At 35.0% G+C, this 18,308-nt stretch overlaps 1 pseudogene; it reads right to left on the bottom strand.

Moving 5' to 3' along the window:
* Nucleotides 1-15,036: 15,036 nt before the first annotated feature.
* On the bottom strand, nucleotides 15,037-17,647 carry LOC120153070 (annotated as a pseudogene).
* Nucleotides 17,648-18,308: the final 661 nt, after the last annotated feature.

Genomic DNA, 18,308 nt, shown 5'->3' with positions numbered 1-18,308 from the left:
CCCCTTTTTGTTAAATCAAAAAAGATTCAAAGAAACGTGAAAAACATTTAGCCAATTGATTAGGTATATGTATGCATAAGCTGCTAAGATCACAATCAAGAGAAACGTTAGCCATTAGTTCCATAATCAATATTCATAAACAATGTGATATGGAAAAATTGGTCATATATCTAACATGAAGTAAATGATGTGATAATGAATAAATCACACAAAACATATAAGTTCATACCATCCATAAATCCAAACAAATTCACAATCAATCAAATTCAAACATTCCAAAATATTCAAAATGTTAAAACAATAAGTTTGGAGTTCAAAGTAAAACATTTAATCACATATCCGAATCAGGAGGAGGAAAACGAGCTCGCATAGCGGCCATTTCGTTAGTGAGGTCATTAATACGTGCGTTGGTTGCTTCATTATTTGCACGCATTTCCCGAAGAATTTCTAATTGTTGAGCTCCTATTGTGGATAAATGAGACTCTATAGAAGTAAAACGCGAATCCATGGTCGCATATCGGAAATCAAATGTCTCCATAAAAGATTGAAAATATGGAGGCATTTGAGTCGATTGTTGTGCGTGCTCCTCGGGTTGCTCAGGCTCATCTTCGGTTTCATCGATATCCCTCATTAATTGTTCAAACTCTGGATCTTCTTCAACTTCTAGTGGAGCTTGTGAAGAACTAGCTCCCAGAGTAGTTGCAAAAGATCGAACCCATTCACCGGTTTCTTTATTTTTGACCCATCCCGCTCTTGTTAAAGAAAGAAGATTGATTTGTTTCTTAAGAGGAAAGGAGTCATCTAGACCAACTCGAAGCTCGGCTTTAGAAAAGAGATTACTAAGGATACAACCGTAAACTAGTGAAGAACAAAGTTTTTTATTTGGCACTAGGTTAACGGTTTCAACAATCTCAGCAAAGATAATCTCGGAAAGGTTTATTTTTATATTGTGTTCAAAACAATGCAATCACCAAAGATCTAAAGCTCTGAGAGTAGAATAACGACCCCCGGATGGTCGAAACCACCAAGTGATCATAAGATGAAGAAAACGCTCATGAAGATCTAGAATACTTGCACTATCATTTCGTTTATATCGTGAGCCTAAAACTTGTTTTTCATTTGATAAACCTTCATTATCCAAGCCTAAGGCATTGGCTATGTAAGCCGGATCAAGATAGAAATATTGACCTAGGAGGTAGGAACGTACTCCTATGGTTTTGGTTTTGTCACGATTTTTTATACAAACGGCATTACAATAGAAGATACGAACAAGTTGATGATAGACAACGGGTTCAAGTTTGAAAAGTTTATCAAATTTCCATTCGTGCAAGATAGGAAGATATTTAAAGTTAATAGTAACCATAGCTTGAAGAGATGTGATACGTTCTTCCTTAATCTTATACGAGTCAAAATATTGGTAAAACCAATAACGATAATCTTTAGGACCCGGTTGATTGAAACAAGAATTTTGGATAGTCAAGTTAGGATCAAGATTTGGAATAGGATTTTGAGGAATAGGAGGAGGAGGATTTGGAGGTGGATTTGGTTGACGACTAGAACGACTAGATGAAGACCTAGCACGTTTAGGATTAGACATGGTGAAGGAAATCGGAATAGATTGGATAACCTGCAATTTTAAAAACAAATGTATGCAATTCAATTAATCCCAAAACTCAATTGAGTCCTCAATATTTCAAGGTTCTCTAAATCAATCCTAATGGGCAAAGTTTTTGAAAAACTTTTGAAAAATATGGTTTTGAGAAACAATATATGTATAGTTTTCATAACAACAACATAATTTAATTAAAACACAATAATTTGAAAATTAACATTTTTTTTTATTTCGAAAATTTGAAAATTTTTGGAAAATTCTTGTGTTTTTGATGAAATTAATTATAACATCTAGTTTCTAATCACTAAACAATCAATGCCCGATCACTATTTTAACCTAGAACTAATTAAAACTAATATTATGTTCAAAATCAATGAAATATAGAGTTTAGAAAAAATTACCTTGAAAGATGAAGATTGAGGGGATTTAGATGTTGTTTGCACGATTTTAATGATTCCAACAGGTTTAGAAGATGATATTTGAATCGAATTCCGATTAATATCTTTGATTTGAGGCAAAAATGGAGATTTGAGAAATTGAGAGAGAGAACGGCGTAAGGGTTTTGGGGTGTTCTGCCCGATTTTAACAGAACCACAGGGGGGTATCGATTCCCCTGTGGGGGGGAATCGGTTCCCATTCAAAGGGGGAATCGGTTCCCTCATGGGGGGGATCGATTCCCTCTGCACCAAAATGCTAAAATCCGACTTTTAAGCACACAAAATGCTAAATTAATCTTCTCTAGTGGTATAGGCAACTCATATATTGAAAAATAATTATGTTCAAACAATTAAATTAATCTTTAATCAATATTTGAACATAAAGTTAATTTTTCATCAAGAATCATAAACTCCCCCTAACTAATAGCAATGAATGCAATCAAAAATTACTATTATGAGCATTTTTCAGTATCTATTAAAAGTGCTGAATTATTTTAAACACTAAGTGAAGATAGGTCAGTTAAACCTAATTCTCTCCTAAGTGTCCAAAACCTTTCCTTATCTAAGGGTTTTGTAAAAATATCCACTAATTGATGCAAAGTATCAACAAATTCTAGAACTACATCTTCCTTAGTGACATGGTCTCTAATGAAGTGATGTCTAATTTCAATGTGTTTAGTTCTAGAGTGTTGGATGGGATTTTTAGTGAGACAAATAGCACTAGTATTGTCACACTTGATAGGAATAGTACCTACTTCAATTCCATAATCAAAAAGTTGTTGTTTCATCCATAAAACTTGTGCACAACAACTACCGGCTGAAATATATTCCGCTTCAGTGGTAGATAATGCAACATAATTTTGTTTCTTTGAAAACCAAGAAATTAGCATATTTCCAAGGAATTGGCAAGTACCGGAGGTGCTTTTCCTATCTAATTTACATCCTCCATAATCCGCATCAGAAAAAACATGCAAGCTAAAGCTAGAGTCTCTAGGATACCAAAGTCCTAAACTAGGAGTGTCCTTAAGGTATCTAAAGATTCTCTTAACAGCTAGTAAATGTGATTCCTTAGGGCATGATTGAAATCTAGCACATAAGCAAACACTAAACATAATGTCTGGTCTACTTGCAGTTAGATAAAGTAGAGATCCAATCATTGACCTATATAGTTTAACATCTACACATTTACCTCCTTCATCTAAGTCAAACTTTGTTGAAGAGCTCATTGGAGTATCATGAGGTTTCCCATTTTCCAGTCCAAACTTCTTGAGCATATCTTTGACGTACTTAGCTTGATTAATGAAGATGCCATCTTTTCTTTGCTTGATTTGGAGTCCCAAGAAAAATGAGAGCTCCCCCATCATGCTCATCTCAAACTCACTTTGCATTAGCTTAGAAAGTTCTTGGCAAAGAACATCATTAGTAGAACCAAATATTATATCATCAACATAAACTTGAACTACTAATAAATATTTACCTTTATGCTTTAAAAACAATGTAGTGTCAACCTTTCCTTTTGAAAAACCTTTTTTAATTAAAAAAATTGACAATATTTCATACCAAGCTCTAGGAGCTTGTTTTAAACCATAAAGAGCTTTTGTCAATTTAAGAACATGATCTGGAAATTTTGAATCTTCAAAACCTGGAGGTTGTTCCACATACACTTCTTCTTTTATAAAACCATTTAAAAATGCACTTTTAACATCCATTTGATATAATTTAAATTCATGAAAACATGCAAATGCTAATAACATTCTAATTGCTTCTATCCTAGCTACGGGAGCGTATGTTTCATCATAGTCTATGCCCTCTTCTTGAGTATACCCTTGAGTAACAAGTCTAGCCTTGTTTCTCACTATATTACCACTCTCATCAAGCTTATTCCTAAATACCCATCTAGTACCTACAGTAGATTTATTACTAGGCCTTTCAATTAATGTCCATACTTTACTTCTCTCAAATTGATTTAACTCTTCTTGCATAGCTATAATCCAATGTTCATCATTTAATGCTTCTTTAATATTCTTAGGCTCTATGCATGAGATAAATGCAACATAATTACAAATATTTCTAAGAGAAGATCGAGTTGTTACCCCTTTTGATGGATCACCTATAATTTCACCATCCTTGACATAGTTGTACTCTCTTGGATAAGATACTTCCCTTTCTTCAATGGTTGGATTCTCAAGAGGATCATGAGTTTCCTCATTTTTCGTTTCTTCCTTTGAAGATGGTTCTCCAACTTCATGTCTAACATCATTTGTATTTATAACACTTACATCATCATTCACACAAGAATCCTTCCTTGGAAGGGGATTATCATCGAAAACAACATGTATAGACTCTTCTACAACTAAAGTTCTTTTATTAAATACTCGATAAGCTTTAGAATTTAAGGAGTAACCCAGAAAAATTCCTTCATCACTTTTAGCATCAAATTTGCCAAGGTTTTCTTTACCGTTGTTTAAAACAAAACATTTACACCCAAAAGGATGGAAATAGCTAATGTTAGGCTTTTTATTTTTGAAAATTTCATATGGAGTTTTCTTTAAAATTGGCCTAATCATTACTCGATTAACAACATAACAAGCAGTATTTGTGGCTTCCGCCCAAAAATATTTTGGCAAATTATTTTCACAAAGCATGGTTCTAGCCATTTCTTCTAAAGTTCGATTTTTCCTCTCAACAACTCCATTTTGTTGAGGGGTTCTATGTGCTGAAAAATTATGACTAATACCATTAGAATTACAAAATTCAATAAATCCAAGATTTTCAAATTCAGTGTCATGATCACTCCTAACACTAGTTATAGAGTAACCCTTTTCATTTTGGATTATTTTTGAAAATGTGATGAACTGTTCTAATGTTTCATCTTTAGTACTTAAAAATATAACCCAAGTATATCTAGAATAGTCATCTACCAAGACAAATGCATATTGTTTTCCACCCAAGCTAGTAGTCCTAGTTGGCCCAAAAAGATCTACATGGATCAATTGTAATACTCTACTAGTTGATACGTCATTAATGGATTTAAAAGAAACTCGCTTTTGTTTTCCTTTGGCACAAGCATCACAGATTTTATCATTATCAAATTTAAGCTTAGGCAACCCTCGAACTAAATCACCTTGAATTAGCCGTTGCAAAACACTCATACTAGCATGTCCTAGTCTCCTATGCCATAACCAACTATCATGTTAATCTTTAGCAACTAGGCATAAATTAGTCATATCAAAAGAATCTAAATGCACCATGTAAATGTTCCCTATTCTATGACTAATAAGCATAATTCAATTAGATGCAATGTCAATGACTTTACAACCATTAATTTCAAATAAGACATTGAATCCTTTATCGCATAATTGACTAATACTCAATAGATTATGCTTTAATCCATTCACATATAAAACATTCTTAATTTGTATGGAAGAGGTATTACCTATTGTACCAATACCTTCAATGTGACCTTTTGAATTGTCTCCAAAAGTCACTTCTCCTCCATTTTTAGCGTTAAGCTCAATGAACCAGTTTTTGTCTCCGGTCATGTGTCTTGAGCATCCACTATCAAGGTACCATGAATTTGAATTTGTTTCCCGTGCCGTGTAGCAATGTTCCTTTCCCTATAAACATAGATTAATTTTTTATTTTTGGTACCCAAATTCTTTTGGGTCCATATTCATTAGTTTCCAAAATCCTAGTCCCTTTAGGTATCCATTTGTGTAGGATATTTTTATCTTTAGTAGTAATGAGTTCTTTAGGAACCCACAAACTTCTAATGATTTTTCCATTAGAGGTTCTTTGGGGACCTCTATGATTGTAGTTTCTAAAACTTTTTCTAACAAAGTTGGATTTTGAATTTCCACCTTTTTCAAAATGTTTTGTTCCAACTTTATCAAAAGAAGTTTTAAGATCATCAATTTTCTTTTGATGACCATCATTGATCTTTGAAAGTAAATTTTGCAAATCTAAATTTTTCTTTTCAAACTCTTCTAGTTTGATTTGCAAATCTTTGATTTTACTTTCAAGATCGTTGTTGGTTTTGGATATGAGTTTGTTTTCATTTTTCAATTTTGAAACATCGTTTTTATATTTTAAAAATAATTTCTCATAATCCGAAGCCAACCCATTATATTCCTCTAATAACTCATCATAGGATAAATCATCAAAATCGGATGAGTTAGAGGTTACCTTAGAATCTTCCCCAAATTCCATCAAGCACAAGTTAGCTACTTCTTGTTCCTCTTCATCGGAACTTTCTTCATCGCTCCATGTAGCCATATGAGCCTTGTGCTTATTCTTTGATTGACCCTTTTTCTTCAATTGTGGGCAATTATATTTAACATGCCCTGGCTTTTTGCATTCGTAGCAAATGATTGGGTCCTTCTCTTTCGGTTCATTTTTGAGGCCTTCATTTCGTTTGAATTTTGTTCCTCGATAAGGTCTCATCATTTTTATGAACCGTTTGGCAAACAATGCCATTTCCTCGTCATCGTCATCGTTATTCGAATCACTCTCATCTTTTGTGGATTTGAGAGCAACTCCAATGTTTTTCTTCGTCTCCTTCTCCTTTGGTGTCTCGTCAATTTTGTCGAGGTCCACCTCATCTTCGAGCATCATTTCATGAGTGAAGAGTGACCCAATTAGCTCTTCAAGAGTTAAGGACGTTAAGTCCTTAGACTCGATGATTGCCGTCTTCTTTGATTGCCACGATTTTGAGAGGGAGTAGACTAACTTCCTCACAAGCTTTTCATTTGAAATGATCTCTCCATATGATTTGAGACCATTGACAATCGTTGAAAATCTATCCGTCATAGCTTTGATATCTTCATTTGGTTTCATCCTAAAATTTTCATAGCTATGCGTTGGAATACTAATTTTAGATTTATTTACATCATCGGTACCTTCATGAGTGACTTGAAGTTTGTCTCATATTTCTTTGGCGGTTGTACACGATGAAACTCTTCCGTATTCATATGGTCCAAGAGCACAAAAAATGATATGGATGGCTTTGGAGTTGAGCTGGAACATTCTTGTCTCTCCTTCACTCCACAACCTTGGATGAGTGGGAGGTTTGATGTATCCTTCTTCTACAGCATTCCATGCTCCCATGTCACTTGCTTGAATGAAGTACATCATTCTATTCTTCCAATAGGCATAGTTAGCTCCATTGAAGAAAAGAGGCTTGTTGACGGGCATCGAGTCGAGACCGGAGTCGAAGTTTGAAGCGGAGGCCATTGATGACTTTGATTATCGATATAACTCTTCCCGAATCGACTCAAGAGGCGATTAAACCTTCAAATGAGTTAGGCTCTGATGCCAATTGTTGAGTTAATCGATTGACAGAATTGGCCAAGAGGGGGTGAATTGGCAATTAAAAATTTGGTGGAAGCTTTTGCAGAAAATTGAAAGTAATTGCACAACGATTTAGAGTGGTTCGACTTTCTCAATCAAAGTCTACGTCCACTACCTTAGCTATCCACACTAAGGATTTTCCAACAAATTCACTAATTTGTTCTTTCTTTTGAGGCCAAAGAGATAACCTTACAACACCCTCAAGAATATACCCCAATTCTTGAGAACACTCTTTCCCAAAGAGAAGATTACAAATTTGCAAACTTACAAGGAAAACCTCACAAGGTAAGATGTTTGCACAATTCTAGAATAAGAAAAGAACACTCAAAGATAATTACAAATGAGCACAAATGGTGTTCTTGAAAGCAAAATGAATATTGAAAGGAAAATTTGCTTGATTTGCACAAACTTGGTGTTTGATGCTTTCTCTCTTGTTTCTCTATGATTTCTTGTTGATCAAGGGCTTCAGAACTTGTTTAAATACACCTTGAATCATTTATGAACGTTGGGGATGATTAGTGAAGATCATATAGCCGTTTTAGTGTGAAAACAATTAATAAAACAGCTTGGAGCGTGGGGGGAATCGGTTCCCCCTCATAGGGAATCGGTTCCCTAAGTGTAAAATTCAAATATTTCGACCGTTGAACAGGGGGGAATCGGTACCCCCTATGGGGGAATCGGTTCCCTCCGAGCATTCTGGAAATCTTGGAGCCAAACCATTCAGGGGGGAATCGGTACCCCCTTGGTGCGGAATCGGTTCCCTCTGAGCAATCTGGAATTTTTGGCTTTGAAATGGTTCGAAATACTTTGAAAGATTATTTTGAAATTGTTTTAAGATTAAAACTTAATTTTACACTTAAGTAAGGATTAAAAATGATTTTTGAAATATTTGGAGTAATGTTATGATATTCGAATAATTTTATCGAATATACTTAAAAAATCATTTTGGAAAATCTTAAAATTCATTTAACTTAATTTGTTATATCGAAATATTAAAATGTTTTCAACAAATAAGTTCTAATCTACCAGCATAGCTCAAATGTCTTATAGACCACTTGTGTAAACGATCCCTGATGTTGTCAATAAGAGCCACACAATCTTTATCCGAAAGCTTCCTCGATACCAAGGGAATACCCAAATATCTAACTGGCAAGCAACCTTGGTTAAAACCAGTAAATCTTTTTATTTCATCAGATTTACTTGGTGAAATTCCAGCTGCAAAGAATTCACATTTGTGAGCATTTAGTTTGAGACCAGAAATTTCATAAAACTACTCTAAAACGTTAATAACACCCACAACATACTCCACATTTCCTTTGCAGAAAATAAGTAAGTCATCAGGAAAGTTAAGATGAGTTAACTCAATTTTTTTGCAACGAGGGTAATAACCAAATAATCCTCTTTGAGCAGCCTTGTTAAGTAATTTAGAGAGTACGTTCATGGATATGACAAATAAGAGAGGTGAAATAGGGTCACCTTGTCTGAGACCTCTTGCACCTTTGAAGTAACCAATTAAGGTTCCATTAAATGAAATGGAATAACGAGCAGCAGAGAAACAAGCTTCAATCCAGTTAATGAAAGCTCTAGGTAGTCCAATAGCAGTCAGGACAGCAGAAATAAAGCCCCAATGTAGCGAGTCAAAAGCTTTATGAAGGTCGATTTTCAGTGAACATCGTGGTGAAATAGATTTTCTACCATAGCCCTTTACGAGTTCTTGTGCCAGGAGGGTGTTATCTCTAATGTTCCTTTCTTTTACAAATGCTGTTTGATTAAGGGTAATAATTTATGGTAAAAGATTTGTCAATCTTTTAACCAAAATCTTAGAAATAGCTTTATAAACCACTAAACAACATGAAATAGGTCTGAAATCCTTCACTTTGCTTGGATTTGGAACTTTAGGCACCAGAGTAATACTTGTTGCATTGAAAGCAGGTAACATGATAGATTCCTGGAAGAATTGAGTAATAGCAGCCACCACATCATTTTCAATAATAGACCAGGTAATCTTGAAAAAATAGGGAGTGTAGCCATCTGGTCCTGGTGCTTTATCATTACCTTGACTGAAAAAAGCCTCTTTAATTTTATCCTTTGTAAGTTCCTTGACAAGAGCATTGGAAGCATCGGTAGGCAAAGAGAATTATAGCAAATGTTTTAAAATGTTGGGGTCACATTCTTTGACTCCTGGATCCGCAATCCCAATCAACTTAGTAAAAACAATAATCACTTCTTTAGCCATATCATCGAAAGATTCAAGTTTGTTTCCATGATCATCAACAAGGACTCTAATAGTGTCCCTCTTGTTCTTAGAAGCCACATTCGAATGGAAAAATTTGGTGCATTTGTCTCCTTCTCTGAGCCATTAAACTTTGGCCTTTTGTTTTAAAAACAAATTTTCAGCCTCTTCAAGAAGTCGAAGCTCTCTTTGTAATCGAAGCTCTTGGTCTATGGTAGCATCTCCTCTTAAAGTTTTTAGTTGTTGATGTTCTAACTCAACCTTTTTATGCTTAACTCGGGCTGATAAGTCACTATAAAAGTGATGGTTAAGAGATTTCAAACTAGCTTTGAGACGCTTTAGTTTGAAGAACAGAGTTTGCATAGGGCTGCCTTGTGAGTCATTTTGCCAAGACTGCCTTACCACATGTAGGAACTGAGGATATTGTGTCCAGAAATTAAAGAATTTAAATGGCTTTGGATGGTTAGCAGGAACCTCTTTAGTGAGCCAAGCCAATGCCAAACAGTGGTCAGAAATTCCAGGGGCAAGGAATTCCACATGAGAATCTCGAAAGGAGTTGAACCACTCAGTGTTGACAAGGACCCTGTCAAGCTTCCTCGCAAGGTAAGAATCTTGTTGTTTATTGCTCCACGTGAAGGTAGGGCCAAAAAAAGGATGATCATATAGCTCCAGATCAAAGACAACATCTTGGAATTCCTTCATATCAGCATTCAAAAAAGGTCCCAACAAGTCAGAATTTGAGGTCTCATTTGAGTTTAAAATAACATTGAAATCACCTACCAAAATCCAAGGAAGGTTGCCAAATTGTCTATTCAAATCATAAAGGTGGTGCCAAAGCTGTCTTCTTAAATTGCCATCATTTCTGCCATAAATAGCTGTGATGACCATAGGAACACCAAGGAAAAGTCCTTTAATAGAGATGCATTGGTCCGTAGTATTGATAACAGTGAAATCCAAGCTTTTCTTCCGAATGATCCAAATCCTTCCATTTTCAGTAAAATCATAGTTAGTGCAAACATTCCTTTGCTCAAACTTACTGTCAAGGATACATTTAGATTTACTAAGTTTAACTCTAGTTTGCAAAAGGCAAAAAACATCAACATTAGTAAGAGTAGCTCTCTTAAGAACATTGTTTTGCTTTAGAGGGCTATTCAGTCCTCTAATATTCCAAAACCCAATTATCATTGAGAAGGAGAGATGGGGGCATTCACGTTACCACCCACTGTAACATTTCTAACTTTCTCCAAATGATTCTTCTTTTTGGCTTTCAGTTCATTGACAAGCACAACAACTCCTAAAGAAGCGACTCTTTTCTTATGTTGGACATCAACAGAACACGAGTCATCTTCAGCTGAGTTTAAAAGCTCAAAACGATTCCTTGATCCAGTAAGAGCAGATTTTGAAGTGTCCTTGGCAGGCTTACCTTTACCCCGCGTAAGAATTGGAGGCTCATGATTTGGTTTTTTGTCATCCACTGGTATTTCAATAGGTTCAGGAACAATAGTTTCATCTTTACCAACAGAATCAGGTGGCTCGGTAGGAGAAATGTTTTATGTTTCAGAACTAACTGCCTTAGTATTATGTTCTTTAGTATCATTTACAACAGAGGGAGTCGGATCTTGTAGGAGCTCAATGCCTCCTATTGTTGGAACCACCACATTAGAATTTTGCAGAACGTCTTTCTTTTTCCATATCTGCGTAATAGCCTGGGAAGATTTTGATTGTTCTTTACAACCCTTATCATTGTGCCCAAAGACTTTACAAGCCCTACAGCTCGGAGGTAACCACGGGATCTCAATAGGGATAGAAGTTATTGAACCATCATTTAGTACAACATCCACATATTCTGGAATTTTATCATTCCATCCTATTTCAACACAGATTTTAGCGAACTCTAACCTTGTTTTAGAAGCTGTTACAGAGTCCATGGAGAGAGGAACTCCGATGGCACTCGCAATAAAACTAAGGCCTGTCCGAGAGAAGAGCTCTAAAGGCACGTTATGGAGGTGTACCCAAATAGGGATTTTAGTAAGATCGAAGTTTAATTTTTTTCAGATTTGGTTCCCATTTCCTAAGAATTAGAGGTTTTTTTATGTAAATGCCAAGGTCCATTTTCTAACACCCATTCTTTAGCATCTTCCGAATTGAAAGAGAAGATGTATAAGTTGTTACCTGCCAAACTAAGATGAACCCGTTTTCCTTTCAGTGCTTTCTTCCACAAGATGTCAACAGTGCGTTGTAATGAAGAGAAATAAGGAGGTGGCCCAAGGAATTGACCCACTAGAGAATGTTTCCACTCTGAAATCCCAGCCTCGAAGACCTCAGGCGGAGGCTGAACCGTCGAAGACCCATCGCACACTTTTGGGGGAAAGAACTCCAAATCATGCCCTATTGTGCTCACGAACAACTTCCTCCAATCCATCTTGCCCCTCTCAGTAAACTCTCGCCGTGTTTGAGGTCCGAGGCACGCTCAGAGATGTCGCCGGCAACGGTCTGAATAAAAAATCTATGTAAGTGCCCCTCGTTTTATCTCTTAACAAAGGATTCAATATTGCCCCTCTTCTTTTTGGAGGAGCACTTAGTAAAATGTCCCATTGTGGAACCAGGTCTTTCTTCTCTTCCAACAGTCTCAGAGGACATAAATTTTCCCCACGTCCTAATTTGCCACAAAGGAAACAGAAAAAGTCTAGTTTTTCATACTGAAAATTAATGTAAGTAAATCCAGTGTTCGGCAAAGCAACCTTTTTCTTTCGCTTCGAAGGTTTTCGAACATTTAGTGCAACCCGAATCCGAATGCATCTCCTATAGCTGAGAGTTACAAGATTAGCATCAAATTGGCCACCTGCTCCGAGATATAACCAATCGACACATCATTCACGTGAATCCAGAATCCAATTCTATTCAAATCACCATCAACTCTCTTGTTCTCAAACGATGCAACACTAGAAGGTTGGAACTAAAATAACTCGGTTCCTCCTGTTCGGTCCTATCAACATCAACCTCATGAGAAAACCTGAACAAAAACCACCCTTCTCCCAATTCTGTGACGGAAATTCCACCGATTGGATGCCATACGTTCGTCAGTGTGATCCGCATGGCCTGAAAATTAATCATATTTGACGTAAGAAAGCGTCCGACAAAACGATTATCAGAGGAAAACCGTGAGGAACAATTTGTTTGCATCAAAACCAACTCCTCATCCTTTTCCTCTCACAAATTCAAATCTTCTAACTCACGAGCAAGATCCCTCGTAACACCGAAAACGAAAAAACAGAAAATAATGAACTAGCAGAACTAACCCAAATCAAAATACGTGCAGCACAAAGGCAGAGAGACGGCAAGCCAAAGATGGCGGAAAACCCTAGCACAGAGGTGAGTTATATTATTTTTTATTAAATAAATACATTCTTTTTATGTAAACGAGTTCACAGTTTTGGAAATTTGTAGGGATTAAAAAAAATTATGATTTGAATCATGTTATCTCGCTAATACAAATGGAATGAAAACTGGACTTGAAATACAACTGAATATAAGAAGAAGCTGATTCAAAATTTTCTTTTATATTAAAATGAAATTCCATCGTGTAAAGCCAAAGCCATTGACCGTTGTTTTTCTTTAGTCATCTTGAAAACCAAAGAAAAATGTAGATTTCTCTTCTTATGCTTCTAAACTATATTCTATATATGGAATTCTTTCTTTCAACTCGTTTGGCGGATCAGAAGGCGGAAGAAAGTCCTCCTTCCTCAAACCCCAAACGTTGAAATCAACATCTTCGATCTTCCATTTCTCTTCTATTGCCGCTTGTTTTCCCAGAATGTGCGATGTTAATGCCATCGGTTGTTTTATGGTCATCCATTACCGATTCCGTCCTCGTGATCTCCCAGAACACGTCGTTGTCATCCTTGTTCTTCATCATCAATAGCCTGGAATCCTCGAATTGAATCATGAGACCCGATCGCCGGCTAAAGTAACCCCAAATTGTGTGGTTTATTATCTCATAGTTCGGTCCGCTTTGGGCCTCACGGATGGCTGCACTCGTTCCAAGCTTCAGGATAAAGCAGTCTTCATTGCTTATAACTTTCTCACCTCTGCATGTGGCATCTATAAACAAATATTAGATTCAAATTATTTTTCCAAATATTAGATTCAAATTATTTTTACAAGCACGAATTAACCTACCTTAATGATTAAAAGAATCGTTGTTCTTAGAGGTCATGGATTCGAACACCAACGACTGTAGCAGGGTAATTGAGCGTTCATTGTCAAATAATTAAAAATATTTAGAACAAATACTATTTTGTAATCACGTTAACTTAATAAAAAATATACTTATAATATGTACTCACGTGTTTATATTTTGATTTATACTTTAAATATGCCCACTTCTTATTCGAATTGACATTCAATGCCCAACCAAATGGTGAGTAACTTAATTAATTAATACGATGGTATTACTTTAAAGACCAAGAGTCTGTTTGTGTCAATGAAAATGTTTTTTGAATTTTTTTTATAAAATAAATTGTATCTTTTGAAAAAAATTTACAGTGTTTGGAAGAGGTTGTATAAACTATTTACTACTGGTTGATGGTTTTTTAGAAATTATTTAATATAAATATTAAATACAATAAATAATATTATTCATTCTTACCAATTTAATAATATTATTTCTATGAAATTAATAAGTAATATAAATTTTATTAATAATTTATTATATATTATTAAAATAAAAATATAATATCTTATATAATAATAATATAATTGAGTATATTATTATAATATTAAAAATTATAATATTATATTATTAGAAATATTAATAAATATATTTTAAATATTTTAATAATTAATATTTTATTTAAAATAATATTAAAATATAATATTAATATTAAATATATAAAATAAAATTATTTTAAGCATTTATTTTTTAGAGTGAAAAATTAAAAAAAATACTTACATAAAGTCACACAGTAAGTTTTTTTTTTAGAAAATGCAAAGAAAATTTTATTGACCCAAAATTATTTTACAGTAACCAGCATTTTTTCTTCCAATCAAATATAAAAAAAATGAGAAAAACGTTTTTTTAAAAATATTTTAATTGAAATAAACATACCTGAATTTGAGTCATAGCTCATATCTCGAGGACATGTAACATGAATCCGACAGCACTCAAAATCCATTAAAGATTCATGAATCCGACACGGTAACATCTAAAATCTGCCTTTAATTGATTTCATCTTTTGTGGTAGAAACAATAACTCGGTATTAAAAGGCATAGAACAATGCTCGAATGACAAAGGAAACTGAAAATTCGATTATCAGACTTCTCATTCCAAAGCAAGAACAACAAAAACCAACACATAGCAACAACAACAAAAAAGTAACATCAATCAGTCCTTGAATTTAAGCAGACTTAGCATTTGCTAAACCATCACCATTCAAGTTTCTTCTATGGTAGCTTTACCTGAAATTAGCATATAACTGATTGCATAATTCATCTGATCATTCTTAGCTGCAGGTGAAGTGAAAGCAGCCAACTCAAAAGTCAAAACCACCAGCAAATAACAGCTACAATCTCACTTCGAACCTGTAGATTCTTTGGCCTCTTGAACTTCAGCATTAGCATCACTACAAGAAACCAAACCAAGTTCTTTCTCGAGCTTGGTCCAGGCATTCAAGAAGTTGGGAGGAAAATTCTTCTTTACCGTCCTCATTAACCCTTTGGCGACCTTGATCTTCTTTTTCTTCACCAATCCCTCCGCCAAAGGCTTCAATGTGTTAAAATCTGGAATCTTATTTAACCTTGCACTCTCTTTGAACACCCTATAGCCTTGCTCATATAATCCATTTAAGCACAAATAAAACACCACAGTCCTAAAGGAAGCCGCATTGGGGTTGCACCCATTATTTTCCAATCCTTCATAAACCTTCTTAGCTTCATCCAACATGCCTCTCTTAAAATAACAAGTCATTAGATAATTATAACTAATGGTATCCGGTTTCAAACCCAGGCAGGGCCGGCTCTGGGCCGGGGCAGAAGGGGCGCCCGCCCAGGGCCCATAAAAGTTAAACATATTATCCTACATTTCTACTACTAATGATGCTATCATTTCCTGTAATTTTTTATTTATTTGATTCGATTTCACAGTACATAAATCTTTTGAGGAGAAGTGGTGAAATAGAGAAGCTGCGGGAAGCAAGGGAAAATATGAATACATTGTTTCCACTGAGTCCCGAAATGTGAATAGAATGGGCTAAGGACGAAGCTTCTCTTTTGAATGATTCCAATTTCGGTTAGGTAGAGCCCCACAAATTTATTATAATTTTTCTTGAATTAAATGCAATAAACGTTAATTATTATAATATTTTTGAAAAATCCAATAGAGGTTAATTATTTTTAATTTTTATTAATCATTTTTAAATTTTACCTTTTTAATTTAAAATAAAAACATTAGTTATTGTACGAATAACCGTTTTAGAAATTTATTATAACTGTTCATTTCTTTGCATAATTCGATTTGATTATAAATTTTTTGGAAATTTATTATAACTGTTAATTTTTTTTTCATTTTTTATTAACCATTTTTTAATTTTACCTTTTTAAATTTAAAAATAAAAACATTATTTAAAGATTTTTGAAACTTGTTTTGGATTTTTAATTGATTTTATAAGGTTGAAGTCACTGGATGATAATAAATTAAGAGAATGTTGTAATAATTTTAAAATTATTTTTTCTCATAATAATTTGTCGGATGTTGATGCACTTGGATTTTTTTTTTTCTGAAATGAAAGTGTTTTTCTAAGTTAAAGATTATTATTTTTCATAAGTTAGAGATTATTTGTTTTCTCATAATAAATTAAGAGAAGCTTTTCTAAACTGAAATTGTTGAAAAATTACTTGAAGTTAATAATGTCACAAGAAATATTGAATGAGTTAGGTATGTTATGTAATGAAAAAATATGTTGAAAAATATTAATATTGACGCTATGATTTTGTATTAAAAAATGCTCGAAGATAATATTTTCTATAAATTTTTGTGTGCTTTAATAGTTTCTTGATATTTTTGAGATGACAATTAATCAATATTTATTTATTTTAATAAAAAATTAATATTAATATTATACTATATATACTTTTAAAAAAAATTAAAATTAAGGATTCATTTTTTTTATTTCCGGGTCAAAAAAAAAAACCCGCCGGCCCTGAACCCAGGCTGCTCATTTCATCAATCAATTCCTTCATTTTCTCCGGATCCCCGCCCTGAAAGTTCAAAATCCGAACGTTGTAGGCAGCAACATCTAATTCATTACCGGTCTTCATCATCTCCATCCACAACTTCTCAGCTTCTTCTGTTTTTCCCTTCTTATACAAACCATTTAAAATTGTCGTAAAGGTAACTGTACTAACCTCAACGCTTTTCCTTTCCATTTCTCTTAAAACCTAGAGCCTTTTATACTGATGACCCGCTTCGCAATAAGTTTTAATTAAAATCCCATAGGAAACCTTGTCTGGTGAGATACCGTTGTGTTTTTTTGGGAATTTCGTCGAACAGTTGGGGACTTTATCAAACTGCTTTGACTGATTGCATGCCGAGAGCAAGGTGTTAAAAGAAATGGTTGATCTTGGGGTACCAAATTGATCCATTTGAGGGAAAGTTTTGATGGCGTGATCTAACATGCCAGTGATCCCATACGACCTGATGAGAGTAGAGTGGAAAGGCTCCTGGGAAATCTTGGGGTCTGTTTTGTGCGACTCGAGAAAGGATTCGATCTCGGAGAAACGGCGGGACTTGGCGAGGCGGCGGACGGTGAGGTCTTGAGCGTAGCGGGAAGAAGAAGGGGAAGAGTAGTTTTTGGAAACGGAAGTGTAGATTTCGAGGCTTTGTCAGGATCGTATTCGGTGTGGAATTTGTTTTTGGCTTGGGAAACTGAAATGGAGGACGAGTGAACGGCGGCGACTGCATTGGTGGTGGTCGAAAAGCGACGGAGTTGGCTGAGACGAATAGAAGACATCTTGTTTGAGGACTCGTGAGGATTTGATTAGGGTTTTAGAGTGGGAGAGGACACGAGAGCAGCTAAACAATGGCCAACGTTGCGATAGTTTATAAATTCGTTGCGATAGTGTATACGTGTCGAAGATATATATTATCACGATCACGACTCGAGACGAGACGGACGGCGGCGGCGGCGCGCGAGAGTCTCCCTTGTTCTCTATCATTCAACAAGGAAGTGGGAAAGCCAAGCCTTAAATATCATTCCCAATAGTGTTTCTAATACTATGTGGGATTGAGCATTACCAACACTTGTTTCCAATACAATGTGATTATTCAGGAAACAATTAACAATCATGCACCTTAAAACAATTGAATCAGTAACCAATTGCATTAGTATTATACGATTAAATATGTCATAATTAAAAGTCAATCTACAATCAATCGCGATTATTGCAATTTTAAGCAAAACATTCAAAAATAATATCACTATTTAAGGCTCAATCCCACATAGTATTGGGAACAAGTGTTGGTAATGCTCAAATCCCACATAGTATTGGAAACACTATTGGGAATGGTATTTAAGGCTTGACTTTCTCACTTCCTTGTTAAGTGATAGAGAACAAGGGGGATTCTCGCGTGCCGCCGCCGCCGTCCGTCTCGTCTCGCCGTCCGTCTCGTCTCGTCTCGCC

This window comes from Hibiscus syriacus, unplaced genomic scaffold (genome assembly GCF_006381635.1).
Source record: "Hibiscus syriacus cultivar Baekdansim isolate YM2019G1 unplaced genomic scaffold, ASM638163v2 tig00111098_pilon, whole genome shotgun sequence".
In the NCBI taxonomy this organism is placed as follows: Eukaryota; Viridiplantae; Streptophyta; class Magnoliopsida; order Malvales; family Malvaceae; genus Hibiscus; species Hibiscus syriacus.
Note: the sequence above shows the minus strand (reverse complement) of the source record. Positions and strands in the feature narration are given on the sequence as shown.